General features: G+C 36.1%; 1 long non-coding RNA gene across 10 annotated transcripts in view; it reads left to right on the plus strand.

Annotated features, from left to right (window-relative positions):
* The window catches only part of LOC111561730, a 414,779-nt gene that overhangs the window by 231,232 nt on the left and 164,961 nt on the right, over positions 1 to 18,586 (plus strand). For 9 of the 10 annotated variants that reach the window (XR_006583250.1, XR_006583244.1, XR_006583247.1 and 6 more), the window contains one exon: positions 9,977 to 10,115. The exons of the other annotated variant lie outside the window; for it this stretch is intronic. This is a non-coding gene — a long non-coding RNA (uncharacterized LOC111561730). The remainder of the gene's footprint in view (positions 1 to 9,976; positions 10,116 to 18,586) is intronic. 10 annotated transcript variants of the gene reach the window in all.

Consider the following 18,586-nt stretch of genomic DNA (forward strand, 5'->3'; position numbering starts at 1 on the left):
GTGATGTTGAATAACTTTTCATGTACCTTTTGGCCATCTGTATTTTGTATTTTTTTATTTTTAGGAAAGTATTTATTCATATTCTTTGTCCATTTTTTAATTGGGTTGTATGCTGTGTTGCTATAAGTTCCTGTTGTATTTCAGATATTAATCCATTATCAGATATGTGGTTTGCAAATACTTTCTCTCATTCCATAGGTAGCCTTTTCATTTTGTTGATGGTTTCTTTTGTTGTGCAGAAACTTTTTAGTTAAATGTAGTCCTGCTTATTTATTTGTGGTTTTGTTCCTTTGCTTATGGTGCAAATCCAAAACGTCATTGCCAAGACGGATGTCAAGGAGCTTAACCTCTATGTTTTCTTTTGGGTGCTTTATGATTTTAGGTCTTATGTTCAAGTCTTTAATCTACTTTCAGTAGATTTTTGTGTATGGTATAAGATAGAGGTCCAGTGTCATTCTTTTATATATGGCTACCAGTTTTCCCAACACCATTTTTTGAAAAGACTGTCCATTTTCCATTGTATATTCTTGGTTCCTTTGTTACAAATTAATTGATTATATATGCCTGGCCTGTATCTGGGTTCTCTATTTTGCTCTATTGATCTATGTGTCTGTTTGTATACCAATACCACACTGTTTTGATTACTATAGCTTTGTAATATAGTTCAAAATCTGGAAGTCTAATACCTCAAGCTTTGTTTTTCTTTCTTAAGATTTCTTTGGCTATTTGGTATATTTTATGGTTCTATACTAATTTTAGGATTGTTTTTTCCATTTCTGTGAAAAATGTCATTGAAATTTTGATAAGGATTGCATTGATTTTGTAGATTGCTTTGGGTAGTAGGGACAATTTAACAATATTAATTCTTCCAATCCATGAGCATGGACTATCTTTCCACTTATTTGTGTCTTCTTTAATTTCTTTCATCAGTGTCTTATGGTTTTCAGTATACAGGTCTTTCTTTTCACAGTTAACTTTATTTCTATGTATTTTATTCTTCTTCATGCAGTTGTAAATTGGAATGTTTAATTTCTCCTTCTGGTAGTTCATTGTTGTATAAAAACACAATTGTTTTTTGTATATTGCTTTTGTGTCCTGCAATGTTACTGAATTCGCTGATTAGTTCTAACAGTTTTTTGGTGGAATCTTCAGGATTTTCCATATATAATACCATCTACAAATAGAAACAGCTTTAATGCTTTCTTTCCTACTTGTATGCCTATTATTTCTTTGTCTTGCCCAAGTCCTCTGCTCGGGACTTCCAGTACTGTGTTGAATAAAAATGGCAATCCCTGTTTTGTTCTTGGTCTTAGAAGAAAAACTTTTATCTTTTTATAAGTGGGTATCATATTAGTCCTGGGCTTGTCATATATAACCTTTATTGTGTTGAAGTATGTTCCCTTTATACGCATTTTGTTGAGAGTGATTTATTTTAATCATAAATGGATGTTGATGATGTCAAATGCTTTTTCTTCATCTATTGAGATGATCATATGATTTTTATCCTTCATGTTGTTAATGCACTGCATCATATAATTGATTTTCAGATGTTGAACCATCCTTGCATCCTGGGAACGAATACCACTTGATCATGGTGTATGATCTTTTTAATGTACTGTTGAATTTTTTTTCCTAATATTTTGCTGAAAACTTTTTTTATCTGCCTTTTTATCCTCATCTTGTCTCACTCTCTTTTTTTAAATTTAAGTATAATTGACATGTGTTACATTAGTTTCAGTATACAACATAGTAATTTGACAATTCTGTATGTTATACTATACTCACCATGGTAAGTGTAGTTACATCTATCACTGTACAATGTTATTAAAATATTATAGACTGTATTCCCTACATGGTACTTTGTATCTCCATGGCTTATTTATTTCATAACTGGAAGTTTGTGCCTTTTAATCCCCTTTATCTATTTTGCCCATCCCTTAGTCCTCTCCCCTCTGGCAACCACTAATTTGTTCTCTGTATTTATGATTCTGTCTCTGTTTGTTTCTCTGTTCATTTGTTTTGTTTTTTAGATTCCACATATAAATGATATCATATGGTGTTTCTCTTTTACTTATTTCACTTACCATAATACCCTCCAGGTTTATTTTTGCTGAGTATTTTTACATCTATATTCATCAGGGATATTGGCCTGTATTTGTTTGTTTGTTTGTTTGTTTTTGTTTTGTTTTCCTCATACATTCTGTGTATGGCTTTCTTATCAGGGTAATGTTGTCCTCATATAATGAGTTCGGAAGTTTTTTCCTCAAATATTGGTATTTGTTCGTTTTTAAAATGTTTCGTAGAATTCACCAGTGAGGATATTGGTACTGGATTTTTCTTTCTTGCGAGTTTTTTGATTATTGATTCAATAGTAATTTGTCTATTCATGTGTTCTCTTTCTTCATGATTCAGTATTGGTAGGTTGCATCATTTTCAGAATATATCCATTTCTCCTAGGTTGTTCAATTCATTGGTGTATAATTGTTTATAGCAGTATCTTATGATTCTTTGTATTTCTGTGATCTTGGTTGTAATGTTTTCACTTTCATCTATAATTTTATTTGAGTCCTCTTTTCTTGCTTAGTCTAGCTAAACGTTTGTCTGGTTTGTTTATCATTTAAAAACTTTTTATTCTTTCCATAAATTTTGGTATGTTGTATTTCCATTTCATTTGTTTCAAATATTTTTTTTATCTCTCTTTTGATTTTTTTCTTTGACTCATTGGTTATCAGGAGCATGTTGTTTAATCTCCACATATTTGTGAATTTTCCAGTTTTTTTTTTCATAATTGATTGGTAGTTTCACACCTTTGTGGTTGGAAAAGATGCTTGATATGACTTCAGTCTTAAATTTATTGAAACTTGTTTTGTGGACTAAAATATTATCTATCCTGGAGAATGTCCCATTTGCACTTGAGAAGGATGTGTATTAAAATTGAATGGAATTGAATGGAATATTCTGTATATGTCTGTTAGGTCGTCAAGCCTAACATATAATTTAAAAAAAAATTTTTTTTAATGTTTATTTATTTTTGAGACAGATACAGAGCATGAACAGAGGAGGGACAGAGAGAGGGAGACACAGAATCTGAAGCAGGCTCTAGGCTCCGAGCTGTCAGCACAGAGCCCAACATGGGGCTTGAACTCATGGACTGCAAGATCATGACCTGAGCCGAGGTCAGATGCTTAACCGACTGGGCCACCCAGGTGCCCAGAGCCTAACATATAATTTAAGTTTAATGTTTCCTTATTGACTTTCCACCCGGATTATCTATCCAATGTTGAATGTGGGGTATTAAAGTCTCCTGCTGTTATTGCATTGTTGTTTCTTTCTTCAGATCTTGTAATATTTGCTTTATGTATTTAGCTGCTCCTATTTTTGCATCCATAAATATATACAAATACATCCTCTTAGTGAATTGACTCCTTTATTATTATATAATGACCTTCTTTGTCTCTTGTTACAGTGAATCTGTTTTGTTTGGTATCAATATAGCTATCTCTGAATTCTTCTGGTTTCCATTTGCATGGAATGTCTTTTTCTATACCTTCACTTGTAGTCTGTTTGTTCTTAAAATTGAAGTGATTCTCATGTACACAGCATACAGTTGGGACTTGTTTTTTATCTGGTTAGCCACTTTGTGTCTTTTGGTTGAAGAATTTAGTTCATTTACATTTGAAGTCATTATTGATAAGAATGGACTTACTATTGCCATTTTGCTAATAATTTTCTGGTTGCTTTGTAATTCATTGTTCATTTTTTTTTAAATCTCTCTCCCTTTTTTTAATGTTTATTTATTTTGAGAGAGAGACAGAGACAGAGAGAGAGAATCCCAAGCAGGTACCACGCTGTTAGTGCAGAGCCCAATGCAGGACTCAATTCCACACACTGTGAAATCATAACCTGAGCTGAAATCAAGGGTTGGATACTTAACCAACTGAACCCCAGGCATCCCATTTTTTATCTCTTGTTTTCTTCTGTGATTTTCTTTCTTTTCTTCCTCCTCCTCCTCCCCCTTTCTCCCCCCCCTTCTTCTTCTTGTTGTTGTTCTTCTTCTTCTTCTTCTTTTCTCTAGTGCTATGCTTTGATTCCTTTCTCTTTTATCTTTTGTGTATCTACTACTGTTTTTTGCTTCATGGTTACCATAAACTTTGCACAAAACATCTTATATTTATAACAGTCTATTTTAAACTAATAATTTAACTTCAAATACACGCAAAAACTGCATGCTTTTACACTGCCCTCCACACATATTTTATGTTATTGATTTCACAATTTACATTTTTTACAATGTATATTCCTTAGCAATTATTATACTTATTTTTAGTACTCCTACCTTTTGACATTTATGCTAAAATTATAAATGATTTACCTACCACCATTTTACTATTAGAATACTCTAATTTTAACTATATATTTACCTTTACCAGTGACTTTTATTCTTCCACGTTTTCCTGTTACTGGTTAATACCCTTCTAATACATATTTGGGTACGTATTTGTATTTTAATTTTTATAGTATTCTGAAAAAATTCACTTGAGCATATTGTGGATCCCCTGGAAACCCACTTTATCACAGAGTGCTGTAGTGGCCTTTTCATGCCCTCATTTGCATTTGTGTTTGTGATTAATTCACACCAAGTGAAGGCCAAATGATGTTAGTTTCCCTACTATAGAAACAGAGGTTTTGAGGTAGTTTAAATGGAGTTGTATTCCTCAACCTTTGTTTCTAATATGTATTACCTACATTAGTCCTTTGTGATAAGCTGTCCCAGAATGTTGACTTTCTTGGGCTCTCAGTGGCAGCATTTAAGGATCTCTGGAAAAGCACAGTTGGGGAAGTAGAGGAAGAAGAACTCTACTCTTCCTCACCCTCATTCCCTATATCCCTGCCTTGTCTTCAATAAAGAAGCTCCTCTTTTCTTTTTAAAATTTTTTTTAATGTTTATTTATTTTTGAGAGACAGAGTAAGAGTGGGGGAGGGACAGAGAGAGAGGGAAACACAGAATCTGAAGCAGGGTCCAGGCTCTGGGCTGTCAGCACAGAGCCTGACATGGAGCTCAAACCCACGACCTGTGAGATCATGACCTGAGCCGAAGTTGGATGCCCAACCAACTGACCACTGAGGCACCCCAAGAAGCTCTCCTTTTCTATTTGTACATCAGTCCCCTTTGTAGTAAACTTGATGACCAATGGGTTCATTATCTTGAAACAAGTTTTTAAAACCACTGGCCTGGACCACTGCAGTTCTAGGTATAGAATTTAAAATATTACAAGAATGTATATAAAATCATCTGGCTAAAATTTGACTATACCCTTACGTTTTGAAGCAAAATATGGGAAACTGTCTCAAACTTAGAACCATAGGTATAAGCGAGTTTCCATTTAACATGAAGCAAAACACATTTCAGTTATAATACATGGGGTATTGCAGTAGGATACTTCACCTCTCTCATGTTACAGAGAATGTTAGACTCAAGGGTCCATCAGTGATTCAGAGGCAGAGCCAAGATTAGAACCCAACTTCCTGATTCCTGTTCCAGTAGTCCTCCCATTAATCTGTTTTTTTTTTTTTTAACATTTATTTTAGTTTTGAGGGAGAGAGACAGAACATGAGTGGGGGAGGGGCAGAGAGAGAGTGAGACACAAAATCTGAAGCAGGCTCCAAACTGTCAGCACAGAGCCCTACGTGGGGCTCAAACCCACAAAACGTGAGATTGTGGCCTGAGCTGAAGTTGGTTGCTTAACCAGCTGAGCCTCCCAGGTGGCCCCTCTGCATCTTCTTCACACCCTTTTCTCTCAAAATTATCTTGCTGTGAGAAACTTCAAGTTTCTGGGGGAAAAACTCTATTTTTTTCAGGAGAGTTTTGAGACATCTCTGACAAGAAAAAAAGTGGCTTTTTAATCAGAATATACATTTGCAAATCTACAAATATTAGTTTTTCTTTTGTTTGGGTCACAGGTTGTTCTTTTCTACTCTTTCTTCTTTTTGCCGAAACCAATGCCTTGGGTGTAAGTAAGGCTTTCAAGACGTTTTATGTTCCTTAGTGAGATGCTTTGGAGTTAATATATACCCCTTATGTGACAGGCCTGGTTACAAGAGAAATCATTATAATTTTTCTGTGTCTGGGGCCTGACTCTTGCTTGTTGTCTTAATGTTTCCGAAGCTCTAATCTGAAATACACTGATATACTTATTTGGTACGTAGAGTCCTCTGTGCTTTGCTCCTTGTAGTATCTTATCTTTCATCCACTTGTCTAGAAAAGTTACTATGGAGTCCAGTGGGTGTGCTTCAAGCTTTCTCATAAAAACTCACTGTTTGGAGTTTTACTCTGAGGGGGACATCTTTTCCTTCCATTTGCAAGATTAGGGATAACCAGGTTGGCGAGAAAACTGTAGTTTTATTTCTGTTTGTTCTTTCCACAAAACTCTAGAAATTCTTCCTTTTTACAGTTTTTCAAATTTAAGAGTAACTGTTTCTCTATTGAACATTTTCATCATTTACTTTTCTTCTAATTGCCTTGTTCTGTCCTTCTCTTCTTTTCTCCCCTTTCCTTCAAAACATGCATTGGCATTGCTTTGTGTCAAACAGTATATGATTTTAAATATAGCCAAATGTTTAATAGTTAGGTTGAATAGCTTCAGATACCATCTTTCATCTGTGTTGCTGAATGAAGCTTTAACAGAGCTGTTTATAAATGTTCTGCTAGCTTTTCTCTTTTCTGGCTTTTTCTTTCTAGAGTTACCCAGTTGGATTTGTATATATTTATTATATCTTCCAACTCTTGCTGACTGGACTTCTGGTTTCAGATGCTACCCATGGTTATTGATGTCATGGTTATTGATTGAAATTATTGTTTTTGGTTCTCCTGTGTATGTTTTGATACTCATATATACTGGACTTCATTTTATTTTCAAAAATGCTGTTTCTCTGAATTTGTCACAATTTGCATCCTTTGCCCAACTTCTAGAAAATTAACAGTTGCACACATATGGAGGCAAATGCAGACTTACTGGGTTCATTTCCCTTATGTAGGTCACTGATAAAAATAAATAACTTGGTGCTTTTTCTCTTGATGCAGAAAATAGGTTACTGTGGTCCCATGGAGAATATCTTCTCATTTTACTGTGTTACACTGTTGCTTCTAGAAAGTGATCATGTCAATCCTTTCTGAAGCTCTGATATTAATTTTTTTTTGAATACAGTGCAGCTAAGTCAACATAGGACAATTATGTTTGAAGTTTTATTTTATTTTAATTTTACTATCTGTATGTATGAGGAGTAATAAGAGAATAAGTCTAAAGCAGAACTTCACTGTCCTGTGGTAACTCAGCCAGGTGTGTTGTCTTCCAAAAATATTTAAACATAGAGACACATGTAGAGGGTTTTACTTTCCTACTAGGTATATTATTCTGTAATTTTCTTTTACCACTTAAAATTACATCATAGCATCTCTCTGGTTAATAGGTATATGTCATATTCTTTAGTAGCTGTATAATAGTATGGATATATTATAGTTTATTTAATAATTATCTTTATTATAGACATTAAATTTGCTTTTAATTTTTTTAACCACTAAAAATACTGCTTTACATTATTGTAATTTTACAGTGAGACCTCTTTTGAATATATCCATTCATTCTGGTGCTTTTAATGCTGTAGGATAGATTCCCCAAAGATAATTGCTGGGTCAAGATGTATATGCATTTCTTATTTGCAATGGATATCACCACGTTACTTTGTGAAAGGTTCTAGCAATCATGCTTCCATCAGCAATATGTCCATTTTCCTACATCTTTCTAAACACTGGATATTTTTACTTAAAATTTTTTTTTAATATTTATCTATTTTTCAGAGAGAGACAGAGAAAGACAGAGGCTGAGGAGGGGAAGGCAGAGAGAGAGGGAGACACAGAATCCAAAGCAGGCTCCAGGCTCAGAGCTATCAGCACAGAGCTGGACGCAGTGCTCGAAGCCATGAACCGTGAGATCATGACCTGAGTCAGTCAGATGCTTAACTGACTGAGCCACCCAGGTACCCCAAGGATGTTTTTACGTTTTTAAATGTAGGCTAAACTGATGTTTAAAAAAGAGTATCATGTTTTAATTTCTATACCTTTTGCCCACTGATGGGGTCAATGCGGTTGGGCTTTTTTTGTTTTCTGTTTTTGTTTTTGTTTTTGTTTTTGTTTTTTTGGTTGGTTGTTTAAATTTTATAGCCATTTGGATTTTTCTCCTGCTCATAGCCTTTGCTTATTCTTATTTTGAGTTGTTTTCTTCTTTTCAATTTATAGTTCTTTATCTTTTAGAACTAGCAATTTTATATTTGTATTTTTAAATAAACTTTTAATTTTAGAATGGTTTTAGATTTACAGAATAATTATGAAGATAGTATGGAAAGTTCCCATATGACCTGCATCCTCCCTGCCCCATTTCCCTTGTTATTAACATCTTGCATTAGTATGGTGTATCTGTTACAATTAATGAACTAACATTGATACATTGTTATTAACTAAAGCCCATACTTTAGTCAGATATTCTTAGTTGTTTTTTCTAATGTCCTATTTCTATTACAGTATACCACCCAGGATACCATATTACATTTAATTGTCATGTCTCTTTAGGCTTCTCTGTGCTATGAAAGTTTCTCAGACTTTCCTAGTTTTTTATGACCTGGACAATTTTGAGGGGGCATTCTCATCTTATTCTGGATTTAAGGGAGAAAAAATCCATTATCTTTTCAGTAAGTATGATGTTAGCTGTAGTTATTTCGTAGAGGTTATTTATCAGTTTGAGGAATTTCCCTTCTATCTCTAGTTTTCTGCTTGTTACAGATTTTGCAGATCTCCCCATTCTATAATTTATCTTTATATTTTGTTCTCTTTTCATAAACATCTTACACTTGTTTCCCAATACTTTTTTTGAGAGAGAGGTGGGGGGGAGACAGAGAGAGAGACAGAGCATGTGAGAGTGGGGAGGGGCAGAGGGAGAATGAGAGAGAATCTTAAGCAGGCTTCACACCCAGCACAGAGCCTGACATGGGGCTTGATCTCATGACTGTAAAATCATGACCTACACTGAAATCAAGAGTTGGACACTTAAATGACTGAGCCACCCAGGCGCCCCTCCCAACATTTTCCTAGATTATATGATCTAGGAAATCTAGGATTATATATAATCTAGATAAACCTTGAGCTGCTTTGTATCACTCACTTCTCCCATTCTTCGTTTATTTTTCTCTCCAATGTGTAAGACTTCCAAGCAGTCAAACATATAGACTTAGGATTTTTCTGGGTTCAATTTCTAGGGATTACTTCTTCCTAGTTTTTTGATCTTGGAAAAGTTCTTTTACCTCTCTGAGTCTCAATTTGCTTCTCTGAAAAAGTTGGTGTATTATTCCTTTCTCAAAGGATCTTTGTGACATATTTATAAGTGCTGAACAAGTGGTTGTTATTTATCTTTTATGGAGAAAGTTACTGTATTTTTTCATTCTGGAAAGCATTAGAATTACACTCTCTAGCTGTGTGACATATTTGGGGAACAAAAGTGACCAGAATATATTTCCATTTATGCAACTTTTTTATTCTGTGAGCAAAGAAATATCTTGGTCATAGCTTTGACCCAACCATGTTATAGCACTGTTATAAATAAGTAATCTGTTTTTAACTATTAGCCTTGACCTGTATAATAAAAGTGTTGTTAAATTTTGTTGCAGGGAAACTTGATGGAGACAAACTTTCACATACATGAATAAAATATTATGGCTATAACTTGGAAGGTTGAGTGCTTAAATGCTTCACAGCAATTATAAGTCAACCCAAGGAATGTTATTAAATTACTAGTATATAAATTCTTAGTATACTATTATTTAATTATGACACTCAGATGGGATTTGTATGTCCTATACACACAGTTGTCAGAGATCAGAGGTTGATGACTGCTGTCCTTTGTCCCAGTAATTATTTTGTATTTCTCAGATTTACATCACAAATTAGGAAGAACTTGGCTAGAAATAGCTAAGGTTCTGCTGAGAAGAGGATTTAACTGGGAATGTGCTCTTGGAATTTCTGAATTTGAAGAAGTATGATTGCTGAAAGCATACCAAGTGTTTAAAAGGTAATATTTGCCAACCATATAAAACCAGAATTAGTCGTGGGCTAGAAATTGAGCTATTTGTATGGTGGGAGACCGTTGTTTCCCTTGCTTTGAGTTGCTTATCCTTTTTTGATTTCTCCAGATATAAAACAGTAATCATATTTTCCATTGTTTAGCTCATGGAATGTTAGAACAGAATAGGATAATGTGGGCCTAAGATTCTTCACTTGTTTTCCATTACTTGTAGGCTGAAATCCAAATTCCTTAGCAATATCATAGTGGTTGAAAACATAGGTTTTGGAATTAGATACAGGTTGTGAGCCCAGATTCTGACTCTGCCATATACAGCCATGTTCTTGGGCAGTTTACTTGAGCTTTCTAAGTTTCAGTTTCCTCGTCTATGAAATGGAGATAATAATAGTTCCTTCCTCATCGAGGTTGGTATGAGAGTTAACCTAGGTAGTATAAGCACAATACAAGCACAGGGTTTGGTGCATTTTATGTGTTCAGTAAATGGTAGCTGCTGGTATCCACGTCTCCATGGCATATAAGGCCTTTGCTACCTGGTCTTTTTCACTTCATCTGCCATCATTAACTCCCTAAATTCATCCCATTTATCCTGAATACACTCCTTTATTACAACACACCTTACTTCCTGACTTTTCTCCGCTGTGTCTTTTTGATGTCAGAAATGTTGTCTTATTCATAGGTGGATTTTCCTTAGTTAGCACATAGTGGAACTATAGCCAGTTAACTCAAGAAAATTGTGTAGAATTAAACTAATGTTGGGATCGTCATAAATAAATAAGGATTGGTCAAATAAGTATATAGTGAGTACATTAAAAAATAAAATAAATAAAAATCCCTGTGTATGTAAGATATCTGAACCAGTGGTCATTGGCCAAACTAAGTATAGACCTATTTTGTTAAAATAAGTCAGGAAAATTTATAACAAAAGTTTTAATTTCTGGCTTCTCTTGAAAAGTTTGGAGATCTAGCAACTGAACCTCCCTTGCTGCATAGAAATGGTTGGAATTCTTCAATTAGACCCATTCTCCATTCAAATAACATAGATGCATCACAATAGTGTCTCTATGTGTCTACCAGTATAAAGTTCATCTTTTCCTCCAGAAAACACGATTTGATTAATGCAGAATAGGAAGAGTACTGCCCTTTATCCATTCCCAGGTAGGTAGAGTTAGCTGATCTACCTGAAGAAGCAATGGCAGCTACCCATCCCACACCCCAGAAAGCCTAATCAAATGCTCTTAAAAATGTTTGATCTTGTTAAGCTTATATCGCCATAGCTATGTATAGTCTTGCTGATTTTGGTATTGTTGATTTATTCTGTGCCCTCCTGAGAAGCCCTACAGTTTGTGAGGATGAATTTGAGTTATTAATAGAGATAGTGGCTTATAATAGATGAGTTTTGTCTCTTACAGCCCCATGACCCAAGTACATGTGGTTTTGGCCACATTGAGACAGGGCCAAGGGACTATGTGTAGTCATGTTAGGAGGCTGCGTAGGGGAGTATTTGATGTAGGCATCAGGCCAGTTTACATGCTGATTTTTTTTGGGGGGGGTGTACATTCAACTTTTGACAACTTGAGTAACTGTTTGTCACCTCTGTGACTATAGGTACATCCCATACATTCCCATGCTTAGGAGAATACCCATAAAGAACAAAGGGAAATGATTTAGCAATGATCTAGTTAATTTGGTAAATGTAAACACCCAATTGGCTATATCATATTATGTTTTGAAACTTGAATTGTGCACTACACTGACTAAATTGAGCATAAAATTGCCAGATCAGTTTACTCCATGTTTTACAGATACAGAATAAAAGCCAGATTAAGCAAAGAGATAGTATTTTCCTTTGAGCAGAGTGTGGGAATTTGAGTTTCTTATCAGACTTTGAAAACTGTGAATGTTAAATTATACTAGGATGGCACTTCCTGTTTTTACTTGTTGTTGAATTTTTCTTCTTCTGAAGCCCACAGTGAGCTTTTGACTGTATATCCTTTAATGCACTGATGTGAGCAGAGATGGGGTAGAGTTGCAGCCAGAAAAAGATTTAAAAATTTACTCAAGAAAATTTTGTATCATTCAGCAGCTCAGGTACAGGAATAAACATGACTTGTCTGAGATTTGGCAACCTCACATTCCTCTTTCAAAATGAAGCACATCCAAAACACCTTCATGAGGTGCATACTAATTGGCTCTTGCTGCTTGCTAGTTATTGTGTTATTACCTAATCCAATCCAATCAGACATTCAAAAGGGTATCTATTTCTAATAGTGTGATCTAGTTGGATTAAGTACAGACCCTGACATTTGGCACTCTGGTGCCACTGACTTACTTGTCAGACTCTTTGAAATATCAGTCAACATGACAGTGTCTGAGTTTCCATAAAGGACATTATGTTATCTGCCCCTGTGTCCAAATAAAGGTATTATAATGACTTAAAGGTAAATTGCTGTAAATGAAAATAATACAATTCAGTGAATATGCTAGGAAATCATTGGATGGATACATAGGCAATACATGTAAGAGAATAACAGAGTGACTCCATTTTCATCCTTGTTCTCCCAGGGACTGGTAGAGTGCCAAGCTGCCTATTTCCCTCATGATTGCTGAAGGATGAGTTTATCCATCAGCAGTAGTGCTTTGGTAACTACTTACTCTAACAAGGTTAAGTTACTTCAACTCTGCAGATCTCAGACTTTTCTATCTATAAAATGATTGGGATTAGCTTGTAAAAAACATTTTCTTACAGGTCCAAAATTTGACTCTTTGATTTGATGTATTGTAAAACATGGCAAATATAAATATAAATATAAATATAAATATAAATATAAATGTATAATGTTATATATATAAATAAATGTTTATATTTATAAATATAAATAAATGTTTATGTTTATAAATATAAATATTTATATTTAAATATATATAAAGAAATGTTTATTTATATACATATGCTTGATAGGATGGTCTTTGAGGATTAGAATAAGAAAATGAGCAATGACTTAAATAATAAACTTATATAAAATTAAATAATGAAAAGAAATTTATAAAAAAGATAAATGGGGCGCCTGGGTGGCTCAGTCGGTTAAGCGGCCGACTTCGGCTCGGGTCACGATCTCGCGGTCCGTGAGTTCGAGCCCCGCGTCGGGCTCTGTGCTGACAGCTCAGAGCCTGGAGCCTGCTTCTGTTTCTGTGTCTCCCTCTCTCTGACCCTCCCCTGTTCATGCTCTGTCTCTCTCTGTCTCAAAAATAAATAAACGTTAAAAAAAAATTTAAAAAAAAAGATAAATAGATGTTTTAATGGCTGATAAACAACAACCATGACTGTTAGCATATGACTATTGTCCTAAGTGAAAATCTGTCCCTTTTGTGGTGTGGAGTGTGGAAATTTTAATGTTTGAAAGTTACCGTCAAGAATTTTCGTGTATCGGGGTGCCTGGGTAGCTCAGGTGCTTAAGCGTCCAACTCTTGGTTTTGGCTCAGGTCATGATCTCACAGTTTTGTGAGTTCAAGCCCTGCGTCTGGTTCTGCACTGGCAGTGCAAAGCCTGCTTGGAATTCTCTCTCCCTCTCTCTCTGCCCCTCCCCTGCTCACACTGTCTGTGTCTCTCTCAAAATATATAAATAAACTAAAAAAAAAAAAAAAGAATTTTGATGTATTAAAAGTTCCAGGTTGAGAGAGGCTTCTGTACATATAGAATTGATTTCCTCTTAATTCCAGGTGACCCTTTTATTATGAAATGACTACCAAATCCTTTCTCTTAAAGATGTTAGGGACTGGCCTGGAAGGAGTGTGAGAACTTTCCTTCCTTTAGTTCCTTTTAAGGTGCTGAAAGCCTTGCTCCTCTGCTGAGGTCTGACTTGCCTTGGGAGCTCAAAGCTGCAGGGCCTGTTTAGCTGCTGTGTTTTACATGTGCTGACCAAGGTTTATATCCCAATTGCTTATGTATAAGAACGCTGAAGTTGAGAAAGCACCTTTGAAAAATTCAGTGATATCTGTTCCTAGAGGGATTTATATTTGGTTCTTTTTCCTATCACTCCTTCCTCTTCACTTTGTTCTCTTTTGTTTCTTCCTTTGCGTGACTCTCATTCATTTATTTATTCATAAACACATATACCAAACATGGTGTTGGATCATGAGAATAGAGAGCTAATATACGTTACTTACTGTCTAGGAGCTTACTGCCCAGCATCATGTTTTTGGGTGCAATTTCTTTGCAAGTTTGGTCCTTTGCTATTTATAGCTTCTGGGAATGTACTTACATTTTGAATGCTTAGTTTTTGACTCTTAGCCTTATATAATTCATTCCTAAATTCTGTTATGTATGTGTAATAGTCAGCCCGTTGAAGGAAGCTGCTTTTAGCCATCATTTAGTGGATATGAACACTTAATATTAGTTTTCTTTCATTTTGCAAGTATCTCTTTCAATAAAAAATTTAAAACTAGGATTTTTGCAGCTATAAGCTTTCTGGTAACCAGGTTCTAATCTTATTTGATGACTATACTTGGGGGTGAATGTGGAAAGGAAAATTTTTATTTAGGTAGTAAAATCTGACTCCTCCCCCAACTATATTGAGATCCTCTGATGAGGCTATAAACTTACTGATTCTATTTCCTTTTCTTTCTCCTTGATAGTTATGGATATGGGAGGCAAAAGACTCAGATCTCCGTTTGAAACTTCTTGGATAGCTAGTAGAGAAATCCTTGCAAGCTTTCAGAGTTGAGGATGGAGAAGCTGCCTATTATTGTAGCTAAGCCTAAGGAGAGGGAAATATTAGGAAAACACCATTGTAAGGAGCCAAGGAGTCAGTCTGTCTGAGACAGAAGAATTTTGGTTAATCAGACCTTATTGAAATTTGACTTAGATAGTGCTTTTATTTTTTCTTTTTTTTTTTAATTTTTTTTTTCAACCTTTATTTATTTTTGGGACAGAGAGAGACAGAGCATGAACGGGGGAGGGGCAGAGAGAGAGGGAGACACAGAATCGGAAACAGGCTCCCGGCTCTGAGCCATCAGCCCAGAGCCCGACGCGGGGCTCGAACTCACGGACCGCGAGATCGTGACCCGAGCCGAAGTCGGCCGCTTAACCGACTGCGCCACCCAGGCGCCCCTAGATAGTGCTTTTCAAAAACAATGAAAGTGAATGTTTCGATTCTTTATTGCTTCTTAACTTCCCTCTTCCCCCAAAGTTGGTGGCTTTAAACAACAATCATTATATTATATCTCCTCATTCTCTGGGCTGAATGGGTTCAGCTGAGTCCTTTTGCTTCACATGAGGTCACTTGGGGATACGGCTATCTTGGAACTCACCTGGGCCAGAGCATGCAAGATGGCCAAGATGGTAGTGGACAGGTAATATTGGCCATCAGCAGGTAGCTCAGTGGGGCATTCTGGTGGTGGTGGGGGGGTCTTGATTCTCCTCAAGGCCTTCCTCGCTTCTCCTTATGGCTACTTAGGCTTCCCTGTAGCATGGCTGCTGGATTTCACAAGGCAGGAAGTGGAAGCTGCCAGTCCTCTTAAAGGCTAGCCTAAAAGGTGCACGACTTTACTTCCCCTGCATTCTATTGATCGGGAGCAGTCACAGGCCCCACTTCTATTCAAAGGGGGTGAGGAAAGAAGACTTCACTTCTCAGTGGAGGTAGTGACAAAGATGTTGCAGTTATCTTTAATCTGCTATAGTAAATCTGTTTATAGCTAATCAATATAAAAGCTGACATTTGAAAAAAAGACAGGGGCATAAAAAGGCCTGGGAAGTTCAAAATCTGCCCGAATGCATATTTTATAAAGGGGAAGAATAGCTGCATGTTGATCACATTCAGGTGGACTCAAGGAAAGGTTACCTTAGACCGTTCATTGTTTCTCAAACTTAAGTGTTCACCAGAATTACTAGGAGGGTATGTTAAAATATAGATTGCTGGGCCACACTCCCAGAATTTCTAATTAAACAGGCCTGGGGTGGGGCCAGGGGATTGACATTTCTAAGAAACTCCCAGATGATGCTGATGTTAATGGTCTTGGGAACCACACTTTGAGAACCACTGCCTTAGACTGTGCAGGGCCAGAAAGAGTGAGGAAAAGAGGAAAAAAGAAGGAAATATATTATTTTCCCTCTAATAGTATTTTAAAAAGCCTAGTGTCAATAGTATAAATTTAAGTTTCAGGCCACCATGAACATATTAACGTAGGGCCTTTATGTTTGTCAGGGTAATTCATCCTAGTGCTACAACATGAGCCCCTGAAATCTCATTAGCTTAACACAACAAAGGTTTATTCTTACTTATGTCAAGTCCAATATGAGTCAGTAACGTTCCTCTGTAGGGGCTACAGCATCTGGAACATGTGCCTCTTTGCTGCTGATGCAGGGGAAGACAGAAGAGAAGAGATAAGCAAGCCACATCAGCTCTTAACTGCCCCAGCCTAGAAGTGACTCAGGTTCCCTTCTCTCAGAGTCCATTGGTCTGAACTAGTTGCATGACCCCCACCTAACTGCAAATTAGGCGGGGAAATGTAGGGTGGGGGGGGCACAGTTAGCTAGTAAGCCCTAACTATCTCCACTATGGCACCCGACTAACTTTAGTGTCCATGTTCTGTGGTTAGGCAGAGCTGGACGTAGAAAGAATCCCATGAGCCCTCAAACCCATATGTACACCTCTGCTTATAGTTATTCAAACATTATTATTCCTTTAAAAAATATTCATTCTCTTCTATGAGTAATTTTTTGTTTTATTCCTAATTGTCCATGTGGCATTAAACACAGTGTCTAATGATATCATTATCTCAAAAGAAAAATTTATTGTGAAAACTTCATCTCCTGTTACAAATAATTTGGTAAACCCTCGTTATTAGGCCATTTTAGTTGTTCTATTAAGGACTGATTAAGTAAGATGCCATCTCTTTTTCTTTGCCAATTTTGCCAAGCACATAATTCTTTCGGTAATTATTAAAGCAATTATTTATGGTGCTGGATTCCATTGGCAATAAGTAGTATCAGGACTTTGAAAATCATCTTGTGGGCATTTTTGAAAATAAAGGAATGGAATTTATTTTTATCCCATCTGTACAAATCCCATTGTTAGCTGAGTATTAGGTAATATAGTAAAGAATATTGTCAGTGAGAAACAAAGCACAATTTAGGTTTTATTCTTCGGATTGTCTCTTACTGTTGTTGCCTACCTTTGTCTGGAATTCTTTTTTCGTGGTGCTCCCACAAAAACTGATAGTGGCGAACAGGATTCCCAGCCACACAGAGACTCTTTGGTCATGGGAAAGCAGTTCCTTTTTCCCTCTGCTGATGAGAAGACTTTATTTGGCAGATGAAACCTTTGGAACATGCTACACACCCAGTCTCACTAGCTTTGAGGCCAATTTCCATTTCAATTTTGTTCCTTAAATTCTACAGGTTTGATTAACATCTCTGATATGTTGAAACAATATGGCGAAGAGGTGTTTTTTTGCAGGAACGTGCTTGACTGGTAGCAGTCACCTGTCTTTTTTGGTAAACTAAAATTCTATATGTCATGATTATTAGAAAGCATCTGAGTTATGTACTTTGATGGCTTTGTTACATAGTCTCAGTTTATACTTAGAATCTTTATAGGATTTCCCCCTGCACACACACAATTATTTAGTGGCTACAAGACCGGCAGCGCCTTTAAATTAACAAGTGACAGATCAGCATTATTCTTCCCAATGAGCAGATGAAGAAACTGAGACAATTTTGTGACTAGTCCAAAGCGTCCTGGTGAGTCAGAGGCAGAGTTAGGATTAAATTTTAGTTTAAATGCTCAGGCCAAAGCAGCTTGTGTAACTTAGAAGTTAACTTTTTGAAGGTAGAGACACTGTCTTATGTTAATATTTGCTAGAGCAATAGCATGATGTGCAGTTATAAAAATTGGAGACTATTTAAATTAATTCATCTGATCCATTTCAGAAGTATAGCTGCAATTCCATACCTGGGATAGGTGAAGACGGGCTTACGTATACACAGAAAGCAGCATAATGAATTGGAAAAAGCAAGACACTACAGTTGGAAGAAGCAGATTTCAGTGAGAGCTGTGTGATCTTGGTCATGTCACATAACCTCTCACGAAGTTTACAAGTGTCTTCACTTGTAAAATGTGAGGCATCAGAACACATGTTTCCTAAGGTCTCAATTTCTATTGCAGAATTTTGGAACTGTTATATTTGTGTGAGGAGGGATCCTCCTTAGATAAATCTTAATATAACCAAAATTAGCATTCTTTTAAAGATTTATTTTTAAATGCAATTGCTATGAGAGACAGTTTCTTTGGTTCTGACTTGGCATCTGGGATCTTTTCTCTGACATCAGCTCTGCTGAAGATCATAGAAGGGGATTATGGAATAAGGCTTGGCTATGAGGAGGCTGAGTGTGCAAAGCAGGAACAAACTTGTAAGACCAAGCTCTCTCTACAACCCTGCTTCCCATTCTTCCCAGAGCTGGA

The sequence above is a fragment of the Felis catus genome, chromosome A1 (genome assembly GCF_018350175.1).
Source record: "Felis catus isolate Fca126 chromosome A1, F.catus_Fca126_mat1.0, whole genome shotgun sequence".
Classification (NCBI taxonomy): domain Eukaryota; kingdom Metazoa; phylum Chordata; class Mammalia; order Carnivora; family Felidae; genus Felis; species Felis catus.